Source organism: Spea bombifrons, chromosome 3 (assembly GCF_027358695.1).
Source record: "Spea bombifrons isolate aSpeBom1 chromosome 3, aSpeBom1.2.pri, whole genome shotgun sequence".
Lineage (NCBI taxonomy): Eukaryota > Metazoa > Chordata > Amphibia > Anura > Pelobatidae > Spea > Spea bombifrons.
Window position 1 is genome coordinate 55,162,135 of NC_071089.1, and position 12,989 is coordinate 55,175,123.

Here is a 12,989-nt window from a genome sequence, read left to right on the forward strand (position 1 = left end):
CTACATTTATATTAAATAATAATCATAGTTTATTCCTTAACAGCCTCCACATGCAACGTGAATGCGACTATTTTTTGTTTGGAAATAAAAATCAGTCACATTGGGATGACATTCAGGGCATGTACTTCTACAAACATACATTTTTGTTTGGTTTTATGAGGTTTTTATAGCTCTTACATATACAGTACATATCTACTATATAGTACCGTATTTGCTCAATTATAAGACGAGGTTTTTTCCAGAGCAAATGCTCTGAAAAATACCCCTCGTCTTATAATCGAGGTCGTCTTCTAATCAGACCTCATTCTGCTTCGGCCGTGCTGCTTACCGGGCTTTGATCGCGAGCAGCGTGTTTGCTATTAGCAGCAGGAAACAGGAAGCTAGCACAGTCCTCGCATAACTCTACCTCCCCCTCCTTCCTCTGGGGGCGGGGCCAGAGAAGTTGCTCACACAGCTGGGCCCCTGCAGAAGTCTGCGAGTGGGAGATCTGCAGTTCAGGTAAGGGGGTGGGAGGTTTGAGCGTGTGTGTGTATGTGTGATTAATGGAATGAATGAGTATTTAAATGTTTGTGAATGAGTGTGTGTGTGATAGCATGGATGTGTAAGGGGGGCGGGGGTGGTAGCATGGCATAGGGAGGCTGTAATCCCACTACTATCATCCCCAGGTTCCAGCATGTACTGGCTGCCTTGGCTTGATAGGAGTGTGATTGCGGTTAGCAGTATATATATATATATATATATATATATATATATATATATCTCCAGAAATGCATTTTAATCCCCTATATGCCACTCAGCCCCATGATATGCCTTTTAACCCCCTATATGCCAGAGTGTATGTCTGAGCTACATGCTACATTTTTATGTAAAATATGTACAGTTCTGGCAGTTTCCATAACACTTAATGCACTTAATCTGCACTGCTATTTTTTCTTCTTTTTTGTAAATATCTGCCTGGGACGAAAAGGTGGTGAAGCCAGGAAATTTGCAGCAAAAGCTCAGCAGGTATTAAGCTGTTTTCCAGGTTTGCTTTATCAAATTGCTCATCCTCCAGACTAGACTTGTGCATTAGTTTTTGTGCAATTTAATGGCCTGTTGTCAGGGTCCGTGTACCGGCCTCCGACACAGTGAATCCTCCTACTCCTCTGGGGGCCGAGTGGAGAGCATTGCTCAGTGCTCAGTAATTGTGCCTCCCTACTGTTCCTATAATGTAGTGTTATATTTATATCTTAATTCCTGTGTACCGAAGCGGCTATTTCTTGGATGTTGCTGACCTCCTGTGCCCCTGACCTTGGCGACTAAACATCTCTCTTGATTCTCGTGTACCGACCCCGGCTATTGCCTCTGGACTCCGCTACCTCTTGGACCTTCGGTGACATTCTGGACCACTTTGTCATCGTGTACCTGGATGACATTCTAATATTTTCTCCATCATTAGAGCTTCATTGGGAGCACGTGTGAAAAGTTGTCAGGGCTCAGCCCCAGCCCTGGAAACTGCCAGAAGTGGCCGCCCCTTTAAGAGGTCTGCCTGGAGTTGAACTCCTCTCCACAGCTTGATGTCTTGTTTATTTGTGACTGTATTTTATGTACCTTTGCCCTCTTTCCCTTATACATCTGAGGATCTCAGCTCCTCACTCCATCCCCTGTGTTCCTTGCCTTGTTCCCTGTCCTTTGTGGCATCCTGTACCATGTATGCATGTCGTGCTATGTATATAATTAATGTGCTGTGTGTTTCTGTTCAGCTGTGTATTTTTGTTCAGCTGTGTTTGGTTTTGCTATTACCCTGCCTCCCTCTCCTGAAGCCTAGACCACTCACACCTGATCTATTGAACAGGCTTTATATCCCTGCCTCACAGTAACAGAGGTGTGAGTTCATTAAGTTCTTTGGAGCCATAGTTCATGCCAGATGCTGGATCTGTCTGTTGGATTTGCCTGCCTGCCTGTTACCTCTTTGACCCGGACTGCCTTTTGCATTTACCCTTTTGCCAGCCTGTTACCTCTTTGACCCGGACTGCTTACTGGAACTGCGTTCTTGCACTCCTGCACTCTGCAATCCAACATCCAGTTAAGGGCTGCAATATGATGAGCCTGACAAAAGTACTCTCCAGGTTATGATTGAATGGACTATATGCCAAGTTGGAAAAATGTGTGTTTGAGGTCCAAAGCATCAAGTTTTTGGGGTATATTCTTTCCCCCACTAGCATCCAAATGGACCCCAAGAAAGTTGAGGCTATTCTTAACTGGCCACCACCTACGGATGGTAAAGGGCTACAAAGATTTGTAGGATTTGTCAACTATTACCGCAAGCGTTCGATTACCTAAAAAGCAAGTTCGTCTCTGCACCCATACTCCAGATTGCATATATGCCCCTCCTGAGGTTTGTCTGCAGATCCTACAAGCCTGCCATGACACACCTGTTGCTGGCCACAGGGGTATCACAGAGACCCTAGACTTAATTCAACGGTCGTTTTGGTGGCCAACCCTAAAAGTGCAGAAATTCCTTTCTTCTTCTCTACATGTACTCATGCCAAGGAGTTGCCGAAACGACCTGAGGGCTTATTGTAACCTCTTCCAGCATCTTCTAAACTGTGGATGAACATATCAATGGACTTCATCACAGATCTCCCGCCTTCAAACCGTTTGAGATTCTGGATTCCCAATACCACCGTAACCACTTACAGTACCTGATTCGCTGGAAGGGATACGATGAAGACTCCTGAGAACCTGCTCCTGACCTCATCTCCTCCTATCATCGACATCATTCGATGTCAGTCGCCCAGATACAGTTAGAGGCCGGAGGCCTCTTGTTGGGAGGGGGAACTGTCAGGGTCTTTGTACCAGACCCCGACGCAGTAATTCGGCGGGGAATGTGCTCGGGTGCCGTCAGGCTCGGAGGCGGGGTGTCCCCCCGAGCGGCAAGTTTCAAACCGAGCACTGAGCATTGCTCAGTGCTCAGTAATTGTGCCTCCCTACTGTTCATCAGCAGCAGCTAGACCCACCCCTGGAATGTTCCCAGGTACGTTGATTGGCAAACAGCTAAAAGTGGACTTAAATGCTCATTCTGTATTTATAGAATGAATATTTAGATACTTAAGTACTTCAATATGCATTCTTTGGTGGTGAAGCTGTATGGGGAGGTACACCAATCAGCCATAACATTATGGCCACTGACAGGTGAAGTAAATAACACTGATAATCTTGTTATCTTGTAAGTGGGTGGGATATATTAGGCAGCAAGCAGGGAATGTGCAAGCATAAGGATCTCAGCAACTTTGGCACAGGCCAAATTGTGATGGCTAGACGACTGGTCAGAACATCTCAAAAACTGCAGCTCTTGTGGAATATTCCCAGTGTACAGTGGTCAGTACCTATTAAAAGAGGTCCAAGGAAGGAAAAGTGCTGAATCAGGGTCATAAACGACCAAGGCTCATTTATGCACATGTGGGGCGAAGGCTGGCCCGTGTGGTCAAATCCAATAGACTATCTACTGTAGCTCAAACTGCTGAAAAAGTCAATGCTGGTTCTGATAGCAAGGTGTCAGAATACACAATGCATCCCAGTTTGTTGCATATGGGGGTTGCATAGCTGCAGGCCACTCAGGGTGCCCATACTGACCCCTGTCCACTGGTGAAAGCACTTACAATAAGAACTAGACCACAGAGCAATGGAAGATGGTTGTCTAGTCTAATGAATCACGTTTACTTTTACATCACATGGATGGCAGGGTGCATGTGCGTCGTTACCTGTAGAACTAGGTTCATTCATGCAGGTCCCACCTCACAACTTACAGGACTGCTGCTAAAGTCTTGTTGCCAGATACCACGGCACACCTTCAGAGGTCTAGAGGAGTCCAGGCCTCGATGGGTCAGGGCTGTTTTGGCAACAAAAGGGGGACCTACACAATATTAAGCAGGTGGTCATAATGTTATGGCTGATCATTGTATACTTTCATTAAGATTTTTTATGTTTTTAATTATCAAATAAAAATATAGGTTCAATAGAACAAAAATTAGGTTGAGGTATGCAAGTAAGTGATAAACCAGAAAGAAATTACAATCTTCCATAACCATGCCTCGATTAAAGTATATTCATACTGAGCTCATAAGTTCTATTAAGGTAAGATTGAGTCCTCTAGCTCAGTGCTGGTGCCATACTTAGTTCTCTGGGTCGATTGTCCCTTAAACATATATAAATTGTAATCCTTTAGGGATGCAATATGCACCCTGTTTGTAAGACATTAATTTTATCAATGCCCATTGGAACTATGCAAGGAATCAGTATTTTTTCCTATATCACATCTTCACATCACCTATGTCAGCTATTATACAATTAGTCTATCATCTGCATGACAGCCACAAAAATGCAAATGTTCAAAAACCATTAATGAGAGATACACTGCCATAGCAGGTACATAGGCCTGTTGCCTTTATAATAAAAGTTTTATTCCTACTCATGCCCCATGTGTAAATGGGTTCTAATATAATAAATATAATTAAACCTGGGACATAATGTAAAGTTTTCCCAGCCAGACTTGGTATGGTTACATGCCTCCTTTACCTTATTATTATATAGCTGGTCAAATAATTTCTGTAAATTTGTTTTCCTTTGTAACGGAGGTATATGAATATTAATTTATTTACATAACAACTTACTGCAGTTCAGTAACTTTGTGGAGAACTTTGAAAGAAACTGATCTATTCTTACAAGTCTCCGCAAGAGAAAAAAGCCAATAGAAAGATTTCTTTGGAATGTTGAAGTTATAATTTTAAAAAAATGTTAGAGGTGAAACCGAGGGGACAAATATATTGGCTTGCTTTGCATTATTTATGTCAGTTGCTGCATTTTTGCTGAGAACAGCAGTGCATTTTGATGGAAAGAATTACCCTGAGCATTCACACAGCAGTGACAGTTTGCCTGCGGGCAATTTACCTTGGTAAGCCACTAGATGTTTTCAACAATGTCCAAAAATGCTATGCACCAGGTATATACTACAGTACCAGTATTTGCATGACCTAGTGAAGTTTTATTATTAAAACCACCACTGAAGATGCAACTGTTACTACTACGCCAAGTGTATTTTTGTATACAAGCATGCTACTGGAAACAACATACTTGTGTATTTATCATATATTTCTTTTAAAGGGTCTTTATTTGAGGCACTTACAGACTGTATGTCACAGGGAAATAATCCAAAAGATGAGATACAGTTTGCTGCACCAACATAGTTCCAGTTGTTGACTCACAAAAACTTTCAAGATTTCAGAAGTCCTTTCTTCAGATTCAAAGAAGTAACTAAAAACTTATGTGACTCTACATCAAACTCTCTGGAAGATGTTCCACTAACAAATCCAAATGTAGTGGCCACTAGTAAATATCGTTGTGGCCACTACAGCAGTAGAGCAGGTTGGGATTGGTGAAATGCAAGGTTCAGGGAATAAGACAACCAATGCACAAGCAAAGGTGGGAATAACCATATCAGGTAGACATGAAATACTCATAGAGGTTTGGACTTTTGATTGATCAAATTTTAGGCATCGCTGTTGCGTTTGACCTATGACATGCTGGTATCGTTTATATTATGTTTAGAATAAATACGTAATTTAAAAATTAGCAATATTACATTTCCAAATGTAAACTCTACTTTTATAAACCTATATATATGATATTAATGGTATATTCTCAAGCAAAGTCTAGGCTGTCATGTGGTACCTATTGATCCAGAGCAGAAGAAAAAACTTCTTGTGATAATTCTCATTGGTGTATTTGTCAACATTTTGCCCAGATTATTTATCTCTCATCCATACTCATCTGAGAACAATTTTCAATTTTTCCTATGCTTATTCAACTCCACTTGGTCTCTTTGTTCTCTCTGCTTCCTCTAATTTTTTTTATACTTGAAAAATACATCATATAGATGCTTTATATAAAAAAGGGATGTAAGAAAAAAAAATTATTTTGTAGCACATTTCCATAAGCCTACAAAAAACAGAGGTTTGCATTTAGCAACATCTGAAGCAGCAATTACAGTGCTGGGAAAAAGTATTTACCGCCTCCTAATTTCTTCTATTTTTGCATATCTGTCAAACTTAAATCTTTCAGATCATCAGACTAATTTTAATTTTAGAAAACGATAAGACGGGTAAAAATGCAGTTTTTAAATGATCATTTCGTGTATAGAAGAAAAAAAGCTTTCCCATACTACCTATGTGAAAAATTAATTGTAGTCTTAGTTACTAAATCAACTTATTAACCAAATTTAATTGATAACTGGCCTAAATTCCACAAGGCATATCAAGACATGATTACGAACAGCCCTATTGATCATAAATTAAATAGAATAACGAACACAACATAGAAATAGAATAACTAGTATCAATGCTACAAAGACTCATCAACGACTACTACCTAGGTTATACACAAAGCCCCATCCTGTGTGAAAAGGAAACATCTAAATCCATACATAGAGCTGCTTCAATGAAATCATTATAAGTGAATGAATACTAATGTTACCCTGATAGTTAATATACGTTACTTCCTATATCGCATAATATACTACACGTAATTATGACCTTCATATATCAGATTCACATAATTCTAGAAATTAATGTCATATAGAGAGAAACAATTGATTACATGATCAGAATATCCTACAAATTCATATGACTCTAGAAATTCATGTCATCTAAAGAGCATCAATTGATCCCTAAAATCCAAAGCTCACTCTACACGCCAAACTTAAATGTGAAAGAAAAGACAAAACAAATCCTGTTATTAATGACTATACTGTAACATGTCTATGTGGGGGCACCCCTTCATCCAACAGTCACCATGGGTTAATCCATGTTAAAGTTCCAGAATCAATTTCAGCAATGAGCAATTCAAGTTTCTTGTATGGCCAAATCACATTTGTTGCACTTGACTGTATCAGATTTGCTTAAAGTTACCAGTCCTGCATGTCCCACTTCCAGGAATGATTATTGAGGTTAATCCAGGTAAGTAATGTCCGCATCAGCCTTTGGTATTATATATACAGTATGTGTGTGGCAACAATCTCACCTCGTGCAGCGTCTTCAACGAGAGCATGTAGAGGAAGTCATTGAAGGCTGTCAGAAGTATATTATGGATTTCTCCAAGGAGGTTGCGTTGCTTGGTGATTACCACTATGCTTCCAAAGGGTGCATTTTGGACTATGGTGTCCTTTGTTGACCCAATAAGCAAGACCCACACGGGCTTATAACCTTCTTATAATCTTCTTATAACCCCTTCACCCAGGAGTTTTTGGTACCTCAAAGCCCGGAGCAATTTTGCCATTTTTGAGGTATGTCGGTTCAGCGATTATTCTCCTTTCCTGCATGTAGGATGTATCCATGTAAACTAAATATTGTTTTTCTTGGTCTCCTTGACACTGCTCTCTCCTGGTTCACTTCCTACCTCTCTGATTGTACCTTCAGCGTCTTTGTCTCTGTTAACAGCTCCCCTCCCCTCTCAGTGGGAGTACCCCAAGGCTCAGTTCTAGGCCTCTTTATGTTCTCTCTCTCTCTCTACACTTCCTCACCTGGCAAACTAATCACATAATTTGGCTTTCAATACCATCTGTATGCTGATGACACCCAGATCTACCTATCCTCTCCTGATCTCTCTCCTTCTGTCATAGATTGTGTAACTAACTGTCTCGCTTCCGTTTCTCCCTGGATATCTGCACGTTTCTTGAAACTCAATCTCTCCAAAACCAAACTTCTCATCTTCCCTGCATCCAATGCTAAGATTCCCCCATCAGTTTCCCTCAATGTCAATAGTGCTATCATCTCCCTGTCTCCTCATGCCCACTGTCTTGATGTCACCCTTTACTCCGACCTTTCTTTCACCTCCCTAAAAACTTAAATCTCCATCTTAAAAACATTGCCCGCATCCGTCACTTCCTAACACAGCATGCCACTAAGGCTCTCCCGCCTTGATTATTGTAACTCTGTCTTAGCTGGTCTCCCTCTCAATGTCTCACCCCTCTACAATCCATCAAGAATGCTGCTGCCAGACTTATCTTCCTCTCCCCTCGCTTCACTAACACCACTCCCCACTGTTACCTTTGTCTTATATCAAAATTAGTTGGATGACCTAGATCAATATATGTAAATAATATATAAAATATGTAAATAAGAAAAAAAAAATCGGAAACAGGGAAATACTTTCTAACAGCACTGTACTTTTTTTCAGGTGTTGCTAGAAGGAACACTCTGTGCGCTCCTGCTCTGCATCATTAATATGACACATGCTTAAGGCAGTTTTGCTAAGAAACAATTTTAGGAATGCAAAATATAGTACAAGTCAACTTTTAAAGGTCTTAGAACATTTTGGAAAATATGGAGCGATTGTAGAGTTCCATATGTATTCTGAGGCATGGATGCATTCACTTCCAGTTTGCTTCCGCACTAACTTCTAATGAGACCAGGCCCGGACTGGCCATCAGGCACACCAGGCATTTGCCCGGTGGGCCGCGGCAGGGCCGGATTGACTTAGGGGCTGATGGAGCTGCAGCTCCAGACCCCTACCTTAAAATAGGCCCAGTCAGGCCTCTACGGCCGCATTAACACAGGGCATAAGGGGCACCTGCCCCTTAAGCCCGCCGGAACTGCGACTGGGTCCGCCACTCTAAGGGGCCGGGAAGCCCCCACCAGGGCCGGCCTTACGGGTGTGCGGCCGCACAGGGTTTAAATTAAAACATCAGGGTTTTTTTTTTTACTTTATTTAACATCCTCCATGCTAAATAAAGTTTTTGTTAACTTTATTTAACATGGAGGTTGTTAAATAAAGTAAAAAAACAAAACCCCGATGTTTTAATTTAAGCCCTGTGCGGCCGCAGACCCCTAAGGCTGGCCCTGGTGGGGGCTTCCCTGCCCCTTAGAGTGGCGGAGCCGGTCGCAGTTGCGGCGGGCTTAAGGGGCCCTGCGTTAATGCGGCCGTAGAGGCCGCATAGGCCCAGTCAGTCCGGTCCTGATTGGGCCTATTTTAAGGTAGAAGCCTGGAGCTGCAGCTCCATCAGCCCCTAAGTCTTTGCTCCGGCAACAAGGTAAGTAGGGTGAGGGAGGGGGGCGCAGTGAGAAGGGGCAGAGGGGGGTTAGATAGTGAGAAATGGGGAGAGGGGATAGATAGTGAGAGGGGGTACATAGTGAAAAGGGGGAACATAGTGAGAAGGGGCAGATAAGATGGGGAGAGGGGGTAGTGTGAATGCGTATGAGAATGAATGAATAAATGTGTGGATGAATTGTGTGAATGCGTATGAAAATTAATGAATTCATGTGTGGATAAATTGCTTGAATGATTTGTGAGACTGCATTAATGAATGTGTTAATGATTTGTGTGAATGAGTGAGTAAATGCAAAGATGGTACATGAAGGGTGGGCTTTAACAATAAATAAATAAATAAATAAATAAAAATGGGCTGCTCAGGCTTAAATGCTCAGGCCTATTTTTTGTCCCAGTCCGGGCCTAAATGAGACCCACCATGCTTATGACGGGAACGACTTGTACCCCGACTGGGTACTCCCGCCAATCGTTGCTTCCTTCTGTCGGGACACCAGAGATTAACCTCTTCACCACCAGACAGAACCACCGTTCCAGAGATAAGGGACTGCTTTACCACTGTGGCTAGCCATTATTGTCGTGAAAAGGACAATAAATGATCATAGCAGAGGACACAGCTCTTCAGGAACCACGTGGCACTGTAATATACGGAAGTATAGCAATACAGCACTTTACCGCCTTGATAAGGGCAGCACTGAGGCTTACCTCAATAACAAGACAAGACTCGTAGTGAGGTAAAACAGGAACTCTTTATTTGGGAAACACATGGGCTTATATACAGGTTAAGTGATAAACAAACCATAAATCATGTCCACATCTTCCCGCCCAGACAGTCTGGCGCCACACTTAGGTCACCCATCCCCACAATGTCCGTACGTATTTAAACCATCGTTTTCAGGGTGATCCAGAAGGATCAGTGGCGATCCCGGGGTACCAATGGATACCTCGGGGTCCTGAGGATATCCTGTCCAAAAAGCGACGCGATCAGTCAAAGGGACCCCGAGCGGCAGCCATTCAAAGATTCTCCAGGACAGACCGCGAGATAGCCGGAGTGCGTGCGATGACAGCGCCAGCTGATCTCCGCTCTCCTGGCAGCCCCATTAGCCGGGAATCTGCAGGAGGCTCCTTCTCCGAACCACCTCTGGTCCGTAACCCCACCACTCGTGGGAAATCTCCATACAATAGTGCTGTGGTTGGGCCGATGGTGTCCGGGCCACGAAGGGTTAAAGTCCGTGGGCAGGACATATGGCACATGGACAGGGTAACACATGAGGGGAGAACAAAAGCATAACAATAATCACAGATTAATAATGTCACTGGGACATACACATGGGCATAGGAACCCCCAAAAATCTGGGGGGGACAGCATTTCCCCCCATCAGATCCCCACTTTCTCCCCATCTCTCACACTATCTACCCCCTCTCCCCCTTCTCACACTATCTAAGCCCTCTCACACTATCTACCCCCTCTCCTCCTGCTCACACTTCTCCGCATGAGTTACTGGAGGGGATCTGTCCCCCCGTCCCCCCGGTTCCTACGCCCATGGACATACAGAATTCAGACAATAACTATCACAGACGGCACCGATTAACCCGGGCCGTCACAATGTTCATAAAGAGGAAATGCTCCCATTTATTTCAGTGGGAGGGCTTTACTGCTAGTGAAGGATGTTTCTGGCACAGTGGAGGTAAAGTTTTCACAATGTGATTAGTAAAAATAAATAAATAAATAAATAAAAGAAAAAAAATATAATTTGGTAACATGTAAAAATAATTCCCCACTGATGTCACCATCAGGGAAACCATCCGGTTCCAACAAAATGGAAGAATAAAAATAAATATATAAAGGCTTATTTTATAGTTCTAAAATTAATGCTATCTTCACAAAAATCCTTGCAAAGAGTCAAAATACTGGCATTTTAAATGCCCATGGGGTGTCTAGTTTTATAAAATGTATGATAGGGTAAATCAAATTGGCCAGGTTCAAAGATGTCCCACAAATAGGACACATTGACCAGATGTTGAAATTTTTTAAAAAATGCACACCTCACAAAGGTGGCCTTTTATCTCCCAAGTAACCTGACAAATATGCGTGGGGGCTATCACTGTGGCTGAACACATATTGTGGCATACACCAGAAGCTAAAAATCCATACTTAATGTAGAATGTGTGTGGACAAAACAGACACAAACACATACATACAAAAAATACAGCTGCCCTTCATTGGTTGATGCCAGAGGAGCTCCCTGCCATCAGCCAATAGAGTCGCTTGTACAGATCTTTAACTTGTGACGTCGAAGGAGTCAGGAGTGGAAAGTCTGTGCGAGCGACTATATTGTCGCTTAGCAGAGGCCTCCTCTTGCATCAACCAACTACACCTTCACGAAAGGCAGGGCACGCGGCAGGGAGCCCTTAGACAAGGCATGCGGCAGGAAGCCCTCAGGCAGGGCACGCGGCAGGGAGCCCTCAGGCAGGGCATGTGGCAGGGAGCCCTCATCTGGGCACACGTAGTCAGGCAAGCAGGGTCAGAACCATCGACAACGCAGATGTCCTTATAGAACTTGACGCTGGGAAAGCATTCGATACAATGTCATGGGAACATATGATACGTATTCTAAAGTAAAGATTTTGGGGGACTAGATTCCTGGGCTTAATAAGTAATTTGTATCATAATGAGAGTACACAGCCCACAACAAATAGTCTAGACTCCCTGCTGATGTCTAGGGGGTAAATCAGGGATGCCCACTGCCTCCCCGTTCTTGAATCTAGATGCTCTTCTGAGCATTTTACAAGAAGACACTGAGAAACAGAGTTTCACTATAGATCAACATACACTGAAACTAACGACTTTCACAGAAGACCTATTAGTGTTCCTCACAAACCCTTAATAAAAAAAAAAACTTCTCGATTAATACAAGTGCTACGAACATACGGGGCGATAATGGGCTTTTATATTAATTTATCTAAATAGGTGACACTGCATCTGGGGTCAGTTAAGGACTCCTTTGGCCTCCAATGGGCAGATAAATCGATTACATAAAAAAACCTAATATACAACCTAGATATAACACAGACAATTAAGCAGGTAATGGAGGAACTAAAACTTTGGAATCCAACCTCTCTTTAACCTCTTAAACAACTCCCTGTGCTTTTGAACCCTGGGAATGTCATAAGACTTAATAGGCAGTTTAACCTTTTCCTTTGGAACAAGGGACCAATAATTAGTGTTATAAAAATTTAGAAAAAAGAGGTCAGCGCTACACAAATACAAATAAAAATAACAATCTATATAAAAAATAGTAATAATAATCTTTCAAACATAAATTAAAAATATAAAATATATGCTTGATAATATAGTAGTGCACATGAAAGACTTGAGCAAATCCTTCAAAGGCGAAATCCAAATAAAGTAAAGGTGGGTACCCACAAAGGAGCCACAGATCTTCAACTTAACAAACAGATGGAGCGCCGTGTGGATGTGTTCTAAATCAGCAACAATGTAACAATTATTATTATTATTAGAGATGTATCTAACAATATAGGAGGAAAAAAGGGAACACAGGGACACCTACTGGTGAAGTATGTCTGCTATAAGATTTTTTTAATAACAAAAAAAAATTACTCACAAAATAGGCTCCGTACAATACTCTGAGCCCTAGATGTAGGTTGTAAAAATAACGAAGGTGCGAGAAATCGCACTGGTAAAACACAAAAAATGCTAGTCAGAGAGGGAAGAAATAAAATAAAATGAAAGCCTGTGTGTCCTCCTAAAGGACATGCCCAGCCAACACCTTTCGCTGATTGACAGCTTCCTCAGGGGACAAAACACAGGAACCAGAAGTTCACTTCTCAGACCTATATATATAGGACTTATATGGAAAGTGACCCTGACTACAAAAAAATATCCAATG